Consider the following 18,146-nt stretch of genomic DNA (forward strand, 5'->3'; position numbering starts at 1 on the left):
CAGGGGCAGCTGCTCCCACTGTCACTCCCAACTGTCTTCAGGGCTCCCCTGCTTCCCCAGATCTAACGGCGTCTCCTGCAACTGTGCGGGCATGTACACTCAATACTCACACACTCAGAAAAGGTTGGCTGGAAGGACTATGTAAGTGTTGTTAAGACAATTCATTTACGTGAAATGACTGTACTTTTAAAGCGTACTGAATTGAAATTTTTTTTTAAGATTTTATTTATTTATTTGACAGAGAGAGACACAGCGAGAGAGGGAACACAAGCAGGGCGAGTGGAAGAGGAAGAAGCAGGCTTCCCGCTGAACAGGGAGCCTGATGTGGGGCTCAACGCGGGGCTCGATCCCAGGACCCTGGGATCATGCCCTGAGCTGAAGGCATATGCTTAACCAACTGAGCCACCCAGGTGCCCCGAATTGAAAGTTTTTAAAAATTGTTGAAACAGTGAAATAGTCAATAGATAAACAGCATTATTTGAATTTGTTCTTTAACAATTCCTGAAAATGTTTTCTACAGAAGTCTTGCTGCCAAAATGATGAATGGAGATCTATTATAATGGATATTACTCTTACAATGAGTTCTTCCAGATTTCTATAAAAGCTTGTCAGGAGAAATATATATGCAAGGACATGATTTTTCTATTAAAGATATATATATATAGAGAGAGAGAGAGAGAGATTATTAGATATATTAAAGGTATAAATATATATACAGGCATCAGACCATCACTTATGAATAGCTTTGACAGCTAGATATGGAATCTTTCAGGAAATAGTAACCTCCTTCTTAAAAACAAGTAATTGGCAGCTGTCTCAATGGGATGCCCATTAGCCAGTCTGATTTCACTCAAACCAGTTTTGTTGGCTTCAAGTAGCCTGACAAACCACCCTGGGTTGCTGGGGACTGAGGTGTCTTACACAAAGTCTTTCTATGCTAGAGCCAGAATAGTCCTGGGCAAACTGGGATGAGTTGGTTTTCTGGCTCCGTGTCTTTATGCAAATCAATAGAGGATATCTCTGTTATGAGTTGTGTCCCAACCAAAATTCATATGTTGAATTCTTAATCCCCAGTAGTTCAGAATGTGACTGTATTTGGAGATAGACTCTTTAAAGAGCTAATTAAGTTAAAATGAGGTTATTGGAGTAGTCCCTAATCCAATATGACTGGAGTCTTTACAAGAAAGGGAGATTGGGACACAGACACACTGAGGGACCCATGTGAAGACACAGGGAGAAGACAGTTACCAAAAAACTAAGGAGAGAAACTTCAGAAAGAACCAACACAGCCAACACCTTGTTCTTGGACTTGTAGCCTCCGGAATCATAAGAAAAATTAATTTCTATTGTTTAAACCACCTAGCCTGTGGTATGTTGTTATGGTGGCCCTAACAAACTAATAAAATCCTAATAGCTATCCTTGGTTTCAGTTTAGTGCATTTCAGCTGGTGATTAGAGTCTAATCTCCTCCGAAGCTTCTCTTCTCTTTGCTTCTCCTCCTCGCTTCTCAGACAGGAAGACTTGTCCTCCCTAATCCCTTCACCTAGATTGTGACCTCTACATATCCCACTTCTCTTTTCTTCTGGCACCTTGCCACTTCATTAATCCTCTCTCTTCTATGAATTCTACTAACTCAGTAAACTATCTTTCAACACTTCCAAACTTTCTTTAACCCTGGCACTCCATAAACGTTAGTTAAATAAACGAAGAATCACACTAATTTCTCTTTCCTTCCTTCTTCTCCCTCCAAACTCTGAGATTCTTTTGCGTTTACTGCCTTCCCTTCTCCATTTCCCACTCACTTTTTAGACTAGATTCTGGCTCTTGGCTCTCATCATTATACTGAAACAATCCCATAAAGTAACATAGGACCATGGCCACTGTTACCATCACCATTTTGAGAATTAATAAAATTCTCTTTTCTCCCGAACAGAGTGAACAGAGTGAGCGGAGTACAGACTGTTTTTTTTTTTTCCTTACCTGCAGAACCATCCCCTATAACCATGTTCGGGATTTCATAATGTCCAAATTCAACTGTCTTTTCTCATCCTCACCTTTCAGGAACTGATTTCAGTATTTGACACTGTAGAGCACTCTGATCCTGGAAGCTCTCTCTCTTCTCTGGTTTTCTAGGCCTTCTTCCTGCCTTCGATGGCACCTAAGGAGTCTTTAAGCATCTCCTGTCCCCACCCCTCCCCCAGCTTGCTCTTGTGCTCCCTGTACTCTCGCTCTCTCTTTCTCACACACACATCAATCCCAGCAATAATTATTCCTCAAATTTCTCTCTTTTGTCCTCTTCTCTTCCAGCTCTCTTTGGTCACTCATATTGGGTCATGACTACTATCATATCTTTGCAGTTCTTTCTGGATTTAGAGCTCCAACCCTATGTCTCTCTGAGCATCAGGCTTGAATTTTCATTTGAGCATTAGTCACTTTCACACGGAGATCTCATTGAGTTTATCATACTTAGCATGTCTAAAACTGAATATATCATATTCCCATAGATTCTTTCTCAGTTGTGATGTTACCATTCCAATCACCCAGACTAAAAATCTCAGAGCTGCCTCTCACTCTTCCTCTTACTCAATCTGCACATATAATCTGTAAACATGTCCTATTGGCCCTAACTCCTAAAAATCTCTTAAATTCTTCTCCTTTTCATTTCATTGGAAAAATAGTTTAGTATAGTGGTTAAAAGCATGGGTGCTGGAGGCAAATCAACTGGGGTCAAATCTGGGTTCCCCTTCTACATACTGGTTATGAAAACTTAGGACAATGATTTGACTTCTCATCTGTAAAAATGGGACTAATAACCTATCTTATACAATTGTTGGAGAATTAAATAAGTTAATATGTGTGTAGCAATTATTAACCATATGCTCACTCAACTTGTTTCCTCTTCCTCAATACCCAGCCAAACTGTAGTTTGTGGATCCATTGCATCGAAGTGGGACCATGGAATGTGAGCAGAAGTATTGTGTCACTTTCAATTAAAGACAGTTAAAAGAAGACTTAACATTTCTTATGCTCTCTCTTCCTTTTCTGAGGCAACATTGGAAGCAACAAATAACAATGGTGAAGTTGGATGATGGAAAGATTCTGAATCGCTCGAGAAGAGCTGCCCAGGTGAGCCACCCAACCACAGGCTTCTGCAGTGAATTTTGTGTGAAAGAGAAGTAAACTTTAAAACTTTTATTGTGTTAAGTCACCGAGATTTGTTTTTTTTATTTTTTTTTTTAAGATTTTATTTATTTATTTATTTGACAGAGAAAGACACAGCGAGAAAGGGAACACAAGCAGGGGGAGTGGGAGAGGGAGAAGCAGGCTTCCCGTGAAGCAGGGAGCCCGATGTGGGGCTCGACCCCAGGACCCTGGGATCATGACCTAAGCCGATGGCAGATGCTTAACGACTGAACCACCCAGTCGCCCAGAGATTTGTTTTTTTTTAATAGCTGCTAGTATTATTTACTCCAAACATCATATAAATACACTGGAAACAATGTCACAAATTGTAAGAATTCAATAAATGATAGAGATTACTATTTCTGCTACCATTACATTAGCTTGAATCCAAATCAACTTTCACTTAGATTATGAAAGGATCACATAAAATATCAACTCTTTCTGGTCTGAGTAGTTCATTTATTTAGGATATATTTTGCTATAAAAGTCTTTGAAAAAGAAAGTATTTGTTTTGCCCACTTTTATTGTTGGTAAATTCCAGAATGACTATTGTCTAGAAGCAGCAAAAGACTATTATTTTGTGATCTCCATAAAGAGGAAAACAATAGATATTCCATTCCTTCTTGTCTGCCTCAAAGAAAAGTGTAAATGATGTCAGGACTTCTATATGTTCACAAATTGCAACTTCTTTCCCACCACCTGCATCTCAGCCTCCCGCATGTAGATGTCAAGTTGACTTAGATTCAAATCCTGGCTCTCCCACATCCTCTCCTTCTTCCTGAGTCTCTCCATGTATAGGATATGCTTTTATGGCCAATTCTTTGGTGAAACAATACGTACTTCCCCTGTTTCCATCAGGCCCTTAGTTTACATTTTTTAAGAGAATAGTCTTTTTGAACATTTCATTATTATTTATGGGACATATTTTAAGTGCTATGAGTGTGCTTTAGAGAGGTGATAGACAAAAAATGTTAGCAGATGGGTGTCTGGGAATAAATCTAGATTATTTTTTAAGATTTCATTTATTCACTTGAGAGAGAGAGAGAGAGTGCACAAGGGGTTTAGGGAAAGGGAGAGACGGACTCCCCGCTGAGCAGGGAGCCTGACACAGTCCCAATTCCAGGACCCTGGGATCATGACCTAAGCCAAAGGCAGACACTTCACTGACTGAATCACCCAGGCATCCCTAAATCTAGATTTTTTTCTTTTAATTATTACAACATACAATTCTACTTTTAGGAAGTGGAAGTGGAAGTCTTTTTGTTATAAACTGCGTTTTAAAGCCAGACTTCATGCTTTGAAATCTCGCCCCTCCATTCATCTAGTTTTTTTTTCCTCCTCATCAGTTCACTATCATACTTTTTAAAATATTTTATTTATTTATTTATTTATTTATTTATTTATTTGAGAGAGAGTCTGTGCGAGCACAAGCAGAGGGAGTGGCAGAAGGAGAGGGGGAAGCAGGTTCCCCGCTGAGCAGGGAGCCCACTGCGGGGCTTGAGTTCAAGACCCTGAGATCAGGACCTGAGCCAAAGGCAGACGCTTAATAGACTGAACCACCCAGGCGCCCTCAATTCACCAGCACATCTTATCCACTATTCTAACATCCACTAAATGCTATCTTTGTCATTTGGTTTTTCCTCTGAGAAACAACTGCATTGATAATAATAACCAACATAAATGTGAGTTTCCTGAGCATCTGACATGTATCTCATTTGACCCTTACAATACCAATATGGGGTGGGTATAATTATCATCCTGTCTTACAGGTAAGGAAAAGGAGGCTTAGAACAATGATGTTCCTTTTCCAGGGTCACACAGCGACTCAGGGCAGAACAGGAGTGAATTATTTTCTGTGAAGAGCACAATCAGGTACAGCTTCAAATGTGAACTTAGCGCCGGACTCCACAGCCGAAGAGCATAAGCACCCGGCAATACTGCCAGCCTTGGGGGCTCTCTCCCTACCTATGCCTAAGTATTTGATATACCTCCATGCAAACATTCATTGTACTCTGCCTTAGATTATAATTTCAAGCACTCCTTTGTGTTTTGTGAACTCTTTTTTTTCTTAAGATTTTTTATTTATTTATTTGAGAGAGAGAATGAGATAGAGAGAGCATGAGAGGGGGGAGGGTCAGAGGGAGAAGCAGACTCCCCGCTGAGCAGGGAGCCCGATGCGGGACTCGATCCCAGGACTCCAGGATCATGACCTGAGCCGAAGGCAGTCGCTTAACCAACTGAGCCACCCAGGTGCCCTATTTTGTGAACTCTTTGAAGGCAGTGATGGCAGTACATAAATATCCATTTGAACTGATAGAAAAGATGTTAGTATCTATTAGATCAGTGACATTCTTTTAATATTTTAATTTTTTAATTTTTTTTTTTAGAATTATGACACTGTTTTTTTTTTCTTTTTTAAGTAAACTTTGTGCCCAACACGGGGCTCCAACTCACTACCCAACACGGGGCTCCAACTCACTAGTCGGAGACCAAGAGTCATATGTTCTACCAAATGAGCCAGCCAGGCGTCCTAGTGACATTCTTTTTTAAAATGTATTGCTGTCTTTATCTTCATTGCAAGGGAATACAATTCTGGATTCTTTATATAATCTAAAGAGGAAGGTGATTTCTTTGCCTTCTCAGATTGGTTTTATTCTTAGTGAAATAATCCATTGTACAAATTACTTTCGTTCTGGCTGTTCCCTAAGGGTTCATTCTTCTAGTAGAGATTGTATCTTCTTTCTCTTTTGCAACCACTTACACGGGCTACTTGAGTGTCCCTGCAATAGGACTTGCTACCTGTGCAAGCACCACACAGAATATGGCAAGCACTTTAGTGGTGGCGAAATGAAATGCTCCACTATCCGCAGGGAGAGATGTTGCAGGGCTGAGTGGATTATCCAGTGTGTGTCAACAGTGCAACCCCATTTGCCGTGTAAGCCCAGGAGAAAATTAATGTCAAGTCTTTTTTCTTAGGATAAACGTTTACATTGTATAAGCCTTACATTCTCTCTCTCTCTCTGTCTCTCTCTCTCTCTCTCTCTCCCCTTTTGCTCTAGAGCTTGGTGAGGTAGGGTTGTTATAATGTAACACATACATTATTGTTGCATATGTACATCTTAGTCTGCTAACTTGGGCAGCTGTAACAAAATGCCACAAACTGGGTGGCTTATAAACAACAAAAATTTCTATCTGGCTTCTGGAGGCTGAAAGTCTAGCGTGGTCTGGTGAGGCCTTTTTTCCAGGTTGCAGACTTTTCATTGTATCCTCACACGGCTCACACGGCAAAAGGAAGGAGGTAGGTCTCTGGAGTCGCTCTCTCTCTCTCTCTCTTTACCAACAGCATACACAGAAATTTAATAATTTGTTCAGTTGTCTGAATATGATATTTTCTTTTAATATCCCTGAGTGAACTGAAGGATAGGAAGTGGGGAATCTAGCCTTTGCAGAGCTAAAGCTCTGTATTTGCAGCTGCTGGCCCATTCTTCAGGAATTGGTTTATGTATGCCAAAAGATATGCTTGCAGCACAAACTGTCCTACAAATCATCATAATAGCTTCCAAATAATTTGTTGATTTTTAAAAAATTTTTTGTGTGAGTTTTTTAAAAAATTTTATTTATTTATTTGACAGAGAGTCACAGCGAGAGAGGGAACACAAGCAGGGGGAGTGGGAGAGGGAGAAGCAGGCTTCCCGTGGAGCAGGGAGCCCGATGTGGGGCTCGATCCCAGGACCCCGGGATCATGACTTGAGCCGAAGGCAGACGCCCAATGACTGAGCCACCCAGGTGCCCCAATTTGTTGATTTTTTGACTGTTGCGTGTGTGTTGTCTGACACAGCTGTCACTAGTCAAATGATACCCTTTTCGTGTCTCTGTTGACATGGAGGAGGATGTGTACTCCTCAATAACTTCCCCATCAAATTGATAGTCACTGGATGATGTATAGTCTCAGTACATGGAAAAACAGTCCATGGTGTTCAAATATTTCTGTGTCATTTGCCAGTGTATTGAAGGATATGATAAAGGCTACGAATCAACAGCCAGATGAAGCGATCCATAGGGCAAGGCATGGGGAAAGGGCACAGAGCTTCCATGCTCTCTCCAGGCATGCCATTCTTCCCCCACCTCCACGTGTTCACCATGGAGTCTCTTCTAAGGGCACTAATCCAATCATGAGAACTATTCACCTCCCAAAGGTCTCATAATACCTTCACTTTGGGGGTTAGGATTTCAACATCTGAACTTTCAAACATTCAGATCATAGCAATACAACATATAAATGTAAGACATTACAGATAGCTATTACACAGCACAATGTAGAAGCCATAATGTTATGTTTATTGTACAAGTGAAGAAACTGAAGTTCACACAAACTATTACTTGGCAAAGGTTACACAGATAATTCAAGGTAAAGCCAGGTTTCCACCTCAAGTCTGATTTCAAGTCTAGTGAAACCTTTCCATTTCATCTTGGCTCCCATCGCCAAGACCTGTGACCAAGCAAGTTGAGGTAGCTTCATGACCTGAAGCAAGTTGTACCCTTTACAGAAATGCAATTCAGGCCTGTTGTATCACCAAGATGGGTCTTAAAGTTTGCAAGATTCAGACATATGGATCTGCATTTGTGAATCCCCATCACACACTAAATCATTTCTCATTGTCAGTGTATGCATTATACAGATCTCGACCTCAAAATTCTCTGGACAGGGGTGCCTAGGTGGCTCAGTCATTAAGCTTCTGCCTTCGGCTCAGGTCATGATCCCAAGGTCCTGGGATTGAACCCCAAGTCGGGGCTCCCTGCTCAGTGGGGAGCTGCTTCTCCCTCAGCTGCTCCCCCTACTTTTGGGTTCTCTGTTAAAGAAATAAATAAAATCTTTTTAAAAAATTAAAAAGTAAATGAGATAAAAAAAATTAAGTGCCTAGCATACTACCTGGCATATAATATTCACTCAAGAAATGATACCTAGGGGGACCTGGGTGGCTCAGATGGCTGGGCGTCTGCCTTCGGCTCAGGTCATGATCCCAGGGTCCTGGGATAGAGCCCCACATCGGGCTCCTGGTCCGGCAGGGAGCCGGCTTCTCCCTCTCCCTCTGTCTCTCCCCCTGCTCATGCTCTCTCTCTCTCTCTCTCTGTATCTCTTTGTCTCAAATGAATAAATAAAATCTTCAAAAAAAAAAAAAAGAAATGATACCTGATGTGGGGCTCCTTGCTCAGTGGGGAGCCTGCTTCTCCCTCTGTCTGCTTCTCCCCCTGCCTATGCTCTCTCTCTCTCTGACAAATAAATAAAATCTTTAAAAATATATATATTTAAAGAAAAAATTTCTCTGGACACCAACATTTCCAATACCCAGCTTCAGGAGAAGGGAAATTTATGTGATTTCACAGACTGGTGACAAACACCACACAACTTGTCCTTTCCATAGTCTTGATGTGTGAAATTCCACATCTGGGCATTTTTTCCTTTGTAGCCTGATAATGACAAATGCGCTTTGACACCTTAGTGTAGATGAATTCATAAGAAACATTCCTTAAAGCAGGTATGTACAGGGTATAGAAAAAGTGTTAGGAAACAAAGCAGGAATATAGGAAAATTAACTGGTGAACCAAAAAGAGCAGGTGGGCAACTATTACAGTTTTGCTTACTGTAATGCACTGAATTACATCCCCTAAAAGATAATGTTGAAGTCCTAACCCCAGGTCCTTATGAACATGACCTTATTTGGAAATAGGGTCTTTACAGATGTAATCAAGTTAAGATGAAGTCATATTGGATTGGGGTGGGCTCTAAATTCAATGACTAGTGTCTTAATAAGAGAAAGGAGAGGGAGATATGGATACAGAGGAGACACAGAGAAGAAGGCCATGTGAAGACAGAGGCAGATATGTGAGTGATGCAGCTAAAAGCCAAGGAATACTAAGGATTGTGGGAGCCCCCGGAAGCTAGGAAGAGGCAAAGAAAGATTCTTCTCTAGAGCCTTCAAAGGGAGCATGCCAATAACTTGATCTCTGACTTCTGGCCTCTAGAACTGTGAGAGAATAACTTTCCGTTATTTGGTAATTGTTATGGCAGCCTCAGGAAGCTAATTTATCTGCTTAACACCCCATCCTCAATTTTAAGTTTATTCTGTGGGATAATTTTGAATTTGAAATTTGATTTAATCCATTTTACTAAATAATACTCTTTTTTGTTCCCAAAATATGTCATGATGGCTCTACTCTTTTAACAATCCTATCTCTCCATTCTTTCATCAATGGGGTACCCCACCCCCACTTCCCCACACCCCACATTCACTCTGTGAATGTTCACATCTGCCCAGTAAAGAAAACTACTCCCCTAACACTTTTTTGTTTCATGGAAGTTTGCACTCTTTATACTCATATGAGTGGCAAAAATAATTTTACGTACACTATATATTCATCTACTAAAATATAATGTTGAAAACATTTCTAATAATGTCTTTTTTAAATAGAAGTATTTAAAAAAATATTTTATTTGAGAGAGCGCGTGCGCGTGCGCGGGGCCCCTCAGGGCAGAGAGAAAGGGAGAAGCAGACTCCCCACTGAGCAAGGAGACCAATGCAGGGCTCAATCCCAGGACCCTGGGATCATGACCTGAGCTGAAGGCAGACGCTTTACGACTGAGCCACCTAGGCGCCCCTCTAATAATGTCTTATAAATAACGCCATGGGGTTTCTAAAAAGTCATTGTCTTTAATCTTTATAAAATTTCCTGGATTCCAGTTGTACAAATAACCTCTGGGAGTTAAATGAAATTGCTTCAAGGTAGATTGTTGCTTGATTCCAAAGCCATTGCAGAGACTTGCGCCAAGCCCAGTCAAAATGGATCTCTACACCCCTGCCAAACACTCCTTTGAGAACCCTGTGATTGCCTCGGGGAGGGGAGGGAGGGAGGAAAGGGGGCTGGGAGCGGGCGTGAAAACAATGGCCAACTTGCAACCGCAATCAAATGCCATAGCAACACCGCGTGGTGATTGCGTGATTATTAGGGTTTTTAAAGTTAAATTTACACAGTTGTCACGGAACCCAGTGGTGAGATAATGAGCTTTACAGTATCTATTTCAGCTCAAGGTTTCTTATTCTGGGAGGTATTCTATCCTAAGGTATCCCCAGCCCTTGCCTAGCAAGGTGCCAGGCACGTAAAGCAGCCCATAAGCTATTGAATGGTGGTCACAGGGAGACCTGTCTGCCTGCCGGTTCTAATAGTGCTCTCTCCAGAAAAAAAGAAAAAAACTCCCATCCGCTGGATCAGTATTCTCTTTATCAGCTGTGAACCAAAAACTATTGCTACCACCATTACTATAATTCTATCCACGGTAATTATCATAAAGGCCTGACAACACCCTACAGATGAAAGTTCTGAATAACTGTCATGACCAGGAGATTTAAGACCTCGCCAAAAAGCAGTTGATGTTCAGAATCCACTGGACAGAAGTCAGTTATGATATAGCAATCCCAATTTAATCTGTGGAGAGATCTGTGTAAATGAGACAACTTAAAAGGAATATATAGACGAGATTTCTTTTTATACACAGCATGCTTGGCTCCAGGCCGCCCCATCATCCCCTCCAGATGCTTGGGCCTGTCCTTAGGGCTCTGGACCGCCAGACTCCAACGGCCGCGCAGCCGCCGCCTCCGCGCCGCCTGCCTCCCGGGACAATTCGGCCCCACAGAAGCTTCCAGGGGGGCGTCCCCGTCCGCTCCAGCCCTTGAGGCTTTGGGAGCGCCCGCTGGGGAGCCGGAGCTCCGCTGGGCACCCGGGAGTCCGGGCCACCGAAAGCGCGCCCCCAGTCCTGCGTCCCACAGCGGCCCCGAGGGGCAGGAGCCGAGCTGCGCGGCGAGGCCGGGCCGGGGGCGCACGGCGCCCCCAGAAGTGCGGGCTTCCCCCACCCCCGGCGGCGACCCCACCTCCCGCCCCCGCTGCGTGCGCGCGGGTGTCCGTCTGTCTGTCTTCTCTCTCGACGTCAGTGGGAATTTCCAGCCAGGAAGTGAGAGAGTGAGCGAGAGAGAAAGAGAGAGAAGTGCACCAGCGAGCCGGGGCAGGAAGAGGAGGTTTCGCCACCGGAGCGGCCCGGCGACGCGCTGACAGCTTCCCCTGCCCTTCCCGTCGATCGGGCCTCTCGCCGCCGCCGCCGCCGCCGCCCTCGGCCTGCGCCCAGCCGCCGGCCCCGCTCCGAGAGCCAAGCGCAGCCCAGGCCGGAGCCGCCGCGGCCGGGAAGGCGGCACTGCCGCGGCCCGGCCACCGCGCGCCCTGCGCTTCCCTCCGCCCGCGCTGCGGACATGGCGCGGCGCTGACTGGCCTGGCCCGGCGAGACCGCGCGCCCGCTCGCCCGGACCCGACCCGCACCGGACCGGCTCCGGCTCCGGCCGGCCGCTGCTTCTTCCTTCGCCGCCCGCAGGCCCGCGCCGCCCGGGAAGGGAGCCCACAGGCGCAGAGAGGCCGAGCGCGGACTCGCCACCACGGTAAGCCGAACTCCGGCCAGTGGGGGCCACGCCGGGGACGTGTGGCCCGAGTCCCGCCACCTACCCGCCCCGCACCCCCTCTAGCCCTGTTTGGACTTCCTCATTCCTGCGCTAACCGCTGGGCTAGACCGGACGGAGGACTAGGTTGACAGTAGTTGAGAGGCACATGGGCTTGGAGAGAGGGGCAAAAGGCACATCTGGACTTCGCAGGGGCTTGTTGGCCAGAGGGCCGCTGCTGCCCGGGCCGTCCTTCCTCCTCGCGTCCCAATGCCAGGCGGGAACGGGGACCTGTGAGGGAACTCTCGCAAACTTTTTTTTTTTTTTAATGTTCACCCCCACCCCCAGCCCCTCCTGGCGGGTGGCTTGAGGGTTGAGGTGAGCTTCGGAGAGGGGAAGGTGGTTGGTGCAGTGCTGAACCAGATTTCACCTAAGGGCGTTCCATGAAATGAAAGCAGAAGTGTATGTCAGTCCTCTTGACTGGGAAAGCCCTCCCCAGCTCCCTCAAATTGAGTAGAACAGCCTCATTCCTTCATCTCCTACTTCAAAAAGAACACTTCTCTCTCTCTCTCTCTCTCTCTCTCTCTCTCACACACACACACACACACACACACACACACACCGACCAACCAGGACGTAATGTATTCACCTACTATAGGATCCGTATCTTTGTTTTCAAAAATCAAGGAGGGCCTGGTACTGACCCTACAGGGCCTGGCATTTGAGAAAAGAAATTACCTACTTAGAGCACTTTTTAGCCACTGATTATGTAAAGCACTTGGACAACAGCACCGTGTATCATGCATGACCTCGAAAACAAAAATAATGATATAAACAAAGCCTATCCTCAATACAAGTTTTCTTATGGTCTTTAAAAATAGATAACAGTGGAGGTGTTTGCCCTGATCTATTGGTCTATACTGACACCTAAATGGGACTTGATGATATAGTACTTGATTACCAAGATTTAAGACCTTTTCATTGACTTCGTTAAGTAGGGTTTTTCAGCATTGCAGCTTATTAAGTAACTGTATTTAACTTAAAGATTTTGTTATAAAGCCCATAATCTGAGAACATGACTAGAGTTTTACTAAAACATTTAATAACTCTGGCATACAAATGTTTTATAAACTGGTGATCTTTGGTAAACACTGAAGCTTGGGATCAAGATGTCCAGTGCTTATTTTTCTAGCAAAACATCTCAGTAGAATATTCTTGAGTAGTTTAAATTGCATAGTGTTTGTTAAAACTAAAACGGACTCTTAATTAGAATAAAGTTCTTAGCTGAAGTATGTTGTTTTCCTAATTTTAATATTGTGCTTTCTAGAGATGAATCCTTTTACTGTTTGATGCACTAAAGAAATGTACATAATTTAAAGCAAAGTATTTTTTGAGCTTATGAGCTTGGGAAGATAGGAAATACAAAGATTTGTTTCCTGTAGTATTTTACATTTATTATGTAATTAAGTTGCTAAGGGGAGTTGAACATATATCATAAATGGAAACATGAAATCTCCTGAAATTATTCATCCATATTGATATACCTGCAACTCCCCAATGCCCTCTGGAGCTTGTTTAGATAAAATGTCTTCCTGGGCCACAGCCTACTGGACAAATGTGAACACAAAGAAAGGCTCATTATGTGTAGATTTAATGCTGGCACTGAAATACTGCTCGCTGTGAATAGTAAATCACTTCTAACCTGTTTGAAAGACTTTTTAAAGGAAATATTATAATCCTATTAGGTGTTGGTGGATTTGACAGTTAGGGTTTGAAAATCTGTTATCTTTGTTTTCAAATTTCAATTTGATCTTATGTTCCGCAGCTGGCATTCAGATGGGCTGAATAAACACCCTGTTTTTCAAACCCAGTTAGTAAATACTAGAGTATACATACAAAAATAGTTGTTCCCCTTTGTAAGCACTACTTTGATCTTCACACTTCCTTCTTACTTCTACCTCTTAAACAAGTTCATCTGTGATGACTGAGTTGCCTTTGGTAAAAAGCTTAGTCTGAAATAGCTAGAATGTTAGATTTAGTGATCATATTCCTCCTATTTCTCTTGTCATCTTCCTTGGAACAAACTGAAGCTAGTTTAAGAAACTAATATTTAGGCAGGTTTTTACTACTACTTTCAGACTTCCAGATAATTGGTGAAGTAAGTTACTACCTTCATTTTCCCAGATTGCTCATTGTGGTAGATAGAAGGTCTAGATAAAGACTTGGCGGCTGCAGGAATCTTGGACTGTCATTCAATCAGCAAGATCTTTTTTTTTTCTTTTTTACCTAATTTATGAGAGGTATTCCCCTGTTGAAGAGGTGAAAGTTCTGGCTTCTGGGGGGAAGTGGTTACTTCATAACCTTCAATTAGTTTGAACTTGGGAGAAGTAAGAACAGTATTGACATTTTAAAATAATAAGTTAAAAAAATGTGAGTTTCCATATGGATTTTGATAAAGTAGTGAAAATATTTTTTTCTTCTTCAGAATTTCTTAGAAGATGTGTTCTTCTGGGCATAGAGATGGCTGCAATAGAAAGTGTGTCTGGAAATGCAGAATAGTTTAACCAATAGAGGAAATACTCAGATTATGCTCGCCCAGTCTACAGATTCAACAGGAATCACATTAGCAGGAATGGATGCATAAGAATCAATGGCTATGCAAATTAGCAGGGCGATTGTTTTATTGGTTTTCTGTTTATAGTATGAATCATCTAAGGTGGCAAGATCGTTACATATTGTAAGAACAGAAGGAGGAAGAGAAGGAAGAAAAGAATTTTAGTGTCGTAGGACAATTTTAAATGTTCTACTCTTACATCTACATTTATGTCTGATTAGAGTTAATTGACAACTGCTTCTTGGTGACCGGTAAACCACACTGAAGCAATTTGTGCTGCTTTCTGGGAATTAATTCTCATTTGCACTCTTGCAACTTCCACAAATCCTGAACTCCCCTGTAATGTTCTTAGAGGTGAGCAGGTAAACCATCAGAAGCATATATACCCCTATGAGTTGACCCTGTCACTTAGGTGACCTTGGGGATTTTCAAGAACTAGAAGCATTCAGCCTTAGGAAGGAGTGTTTGGACTTGTGTCACAGTCCTACAAGTTGGTTTGGCTCCTTGACTTTTTTTTTTTAAAACAATGAAGATTAATATTTGAAACCACATAATTTGGTAAAGTTAGTAGAGTAACATAACTGAGACTCTTATCTTTGTAAAATTTCATTAATGAGTATCTAGTGTCTCACTATTGAAAAAAACAGCATTGTTTTCATGATGATAAACTTGCTTTGGACCTTTGGTCTCTGCTGTATTAAAGAGGGTATTCCTGGGTGTAAATTAATGTGCTGTCTTTCATATTTTGGGTGAGGTTGATAGACCTACCCTTGAAAATCAACTAATAGTTTAGAAAATAAGTTGTGAAATAATATTTTATTGCCTCACTACAAATAATTTAAAGCCTAACAGTTTTACATAAAAGTAGTATAAGATGTCATTTGTTAAAGATGATAGAATCCTCAAGAGTAGATTATGAATGAAAACATTTAGAGTATTAATCATAAAAATATCATTGTATTTTAAATTTTAAAAAGAAATCAATTAATTATTATTCTCTCCTTATTTTCCTGTAGTAACTAATAGATTTAATTATCAGTAGTACAAGTTTCATCTGCTTTGATTTGTTGCCTATTTTTGAAATTAGAATAATGAAATGGAGGCTTAATTCCCCATTACAAATTGGCTTATTACTTTTTATTTATATTTTACCATTAGGCCAAAATCTTATAACCAGCTTTTATTCTGACCCATACTTTCAAAAGATATTAATAAATTTAAACTATAGACTCAATTTCCTTAAATGGTGAAAAAAAGATTCTGACTGATGGAGCTTTAAAGAATATAAAGATTCTATATGGCTTATTCTTTAAGAACCTAATTATTTTTAAAAATAATAGAAAGGAGAGGAAAAGAGCTATCTGAAAGAATCAAAATCCTATAGTTCCAGCTGAAAAGAGATCATATCTAATTTATACTGACAAAGGCATATCTAACATTCAGCATTGTGCTTGTTGGTACTAGTAGATCATCAATAACTATTTTTTGAGTGAAGGAATGGCATAAGTTTTGTTTTGTTTGTTCAAAATTAGGGCAGCTGTTTTCTACAAGGAACAAAAATTACACTATTTTGCCTTCTGGGAAGAAAGAAACCAAAAACTAGCTCTTGCTTCCTAGATATTATATTCTTACCTAAAGAGCACATGAAGTTTACTAGAACAAGGAATTTATTAAAAAGTACCCAATGCCTTTCAAAAGGAAAGCATTTCATTCTGAAAGATGAGTTTATGAAATGGGAAAAAAAGGCTTTTAGTTTCCAAGTTTTAGAGGCACTTATGAAGCAAGGTAATAAAGTAATTGAAATGATAAAAGGTGCTATGCAAGTAAAAAAGTGTAACTTTTTGTCTACTCTAGAATTTCCCTGCACTCCATTGAAACTGTAATTTCAATAGTAGTATCTCCAAGAAAGGAAACAATGCTACAGGTGCTGCTTTGTAATCCAAAAATTGTTAAAGCCTATCTAAATTAATCAATTAAAAAGTAAAGCCAAAATATGTTAAGCCATCCAGAATTACTTACCTAAACCTATAAAAAATGAAGGGGGAAAAGTTATTAGCTGGAAAACCTCAGGAACAAGCAGGCAGTTAGTAAGGTATACTGTATTTTCCACTTTCACACTTTAATGATTTTGCAATACCCAGGACCTCCTCACGTCAGGGTGTTGTTGATTATTTTTCACTTGTAGCATTTTTGGAAAACTGTCCTTGAAACGCTAAAGCTAACCGTGTGTTCTCTGTGGACACAATTTATGAAATCTGCCATCCAGACTAGAAAAGAGCCCAATGCCAGCAGCCCAGGCCTGGTGTCCTGACCCCAGGGAGAGTCAGAACCATGTTATTGGAAATTGCTGATTTCTGTCCCCCCTGCTCTGCTGCCCACTTAATTCTGGTGCTGACACAGACCTCTCTTCGAATCACTTACATACATTCAAGTTTTAAAAATGAAATTTAAAAAATTGTTCACAAAGATTTGTGATGTATAATCATTTCTATGTATAATCATTTTTATGGTTGCCAACAAACTGGAAGAAACTACCTATTTACTTATATAACAAGTGCACTATAAAGCTGTCATTGTTGAAAAGTACTTACAGCAGTGTTTGCTAGTTAAAATAATAAAATATAATCCAAGTACTTTGGTAGCTTCCCTGCGAGAAGTCTCAGAGAAGGATAAATTCTGCTGTGTTCCATTACATAATCAGCTCAGTCTACAGCTTCTAGGCATGAAGAGAAACATAAACGAAAACACAAAACTATAATGTTGCCCTTTTCTTTACTGTATTTGTAAAAAATCTATGGCCAGCTCATACATTTCATACTGGAAAATAAAGCTATGGATTTTTCTTAGTTTTAAGGCTTTTGATACATGAGTATTTGTTGGTGAGATTTTCTTTTCTCTAAGTTGAACTAAAAAAATACAAAACCTGCATATAGTTAAGCATACCTCTATAGAAAGCATTTAACATTAAAAAAATTTGATTGCTAGAGTGAATTTGTTCAAAATAGCAGTCATTTAAAAAAATTGTTTGTTGTTATTATTTATCATGTGATTCAGACTGAACATATTACACTCTGTTTCAATGTCAGGACATACCTCTCCCTCCAGAAGTCAGTTTTTATCTCCAGAAATCAATTCTAACATATATCAAGCATGAAAGAAGAATTAAAAGTGATGACAGACTCCCTAACCAGTCTACCTGTTTATTGGTTCTGTGCCCACGCCTGCAATTCATTCAAATAGTGAGAATAAATTACTTGATTGTCTTAGAAAATATGCCTTCCGAGGCAAGAATTTTAGGAATGGAGAGAATGACTATATTTTGAGGGTTTTAACATGAATTCCTCATGTTTTATTGATATTTGAAGAACTTCTTTGTCTAATAGGTCTTAACTTAGGTATAGGTTTATTTTTTAAGATTTAAGCATTTATTGGTATTTGATAATTAAGACTTGGTTTATAAAACTTCAGTGTTTTTTTCTTTTAAACAGAGGCTAGGTTTGGTGGTGAGGTCAAAGGAAAAGAATCCCTTACAATTTATAGCATTTTGTATAATGCTCTCTAAATAATACAAGCACCTTTATGACTTATAAAGTTAAAATAAAGATGACATAGAAGGATGGAAGGAGTTTGAATGGCTGTTTATACAGAGAAATTTAAAGTAGGAAGAAACATGAAGAAGGTTAAGAATAAAAATTAAATTAATGTTTTTAGTTTTGCTGGATATTCAGGAAAGTACTTAAGGGAATACACAAAATCATTAGTTTATATAAAATTAAAATTGAATATAAAATCTAGGCAGTAGAAAAGATTATTTTGTTTTTAATAGAAGGAGTGGGGGGCAGAGGGGCAAAGGGAGAGGGAGAGAGAATCTT

The 18,146-nt window shown here is 40.9% G+C and overlaps 1 protein-coding gene across 3 annotated transcripts in view; it reads left to right on the forward strand.

Moving 5' to 3' along the window:
- Window positions 1-11,144: 11,144 nt before the first annotated feature.
- Window positions 11,145-18,146, forward strand: part of NFKB1 (nuclear factor kappa B subunit 1) — a 113,504-nt gene continuing 106,502 nt past the window's right edge. For 2 of the 3 annotated variants that reach the window (XM_078069011.1, XM_036095802.2), the window contains exon 1: window positions 11,145-11,663. The gene's annotated coding sequence lies outside the window, so the exon portion shown is untranslated. The remainder of the gene's footprint in view (window positions 11,664-18,146) is intronic. The other variant, XM_078069012.1, reaches the window with a different exon arrangement.

This window comes from Halichoerus grypus, chromosome 3 (assembly GCF_964656455.1).
Source record: "Halichoerus grypus chromosome 3, mHalGry1.hap1.1, whole genome shotgun sequence".
Classification (NCBI taxonomy): domain Eukaryota; kingdom Metazoa; phylum Chordata; class Mammalia; order Carnivora; family Phocidae; genus Halichoerus; species Halichoerus grypus.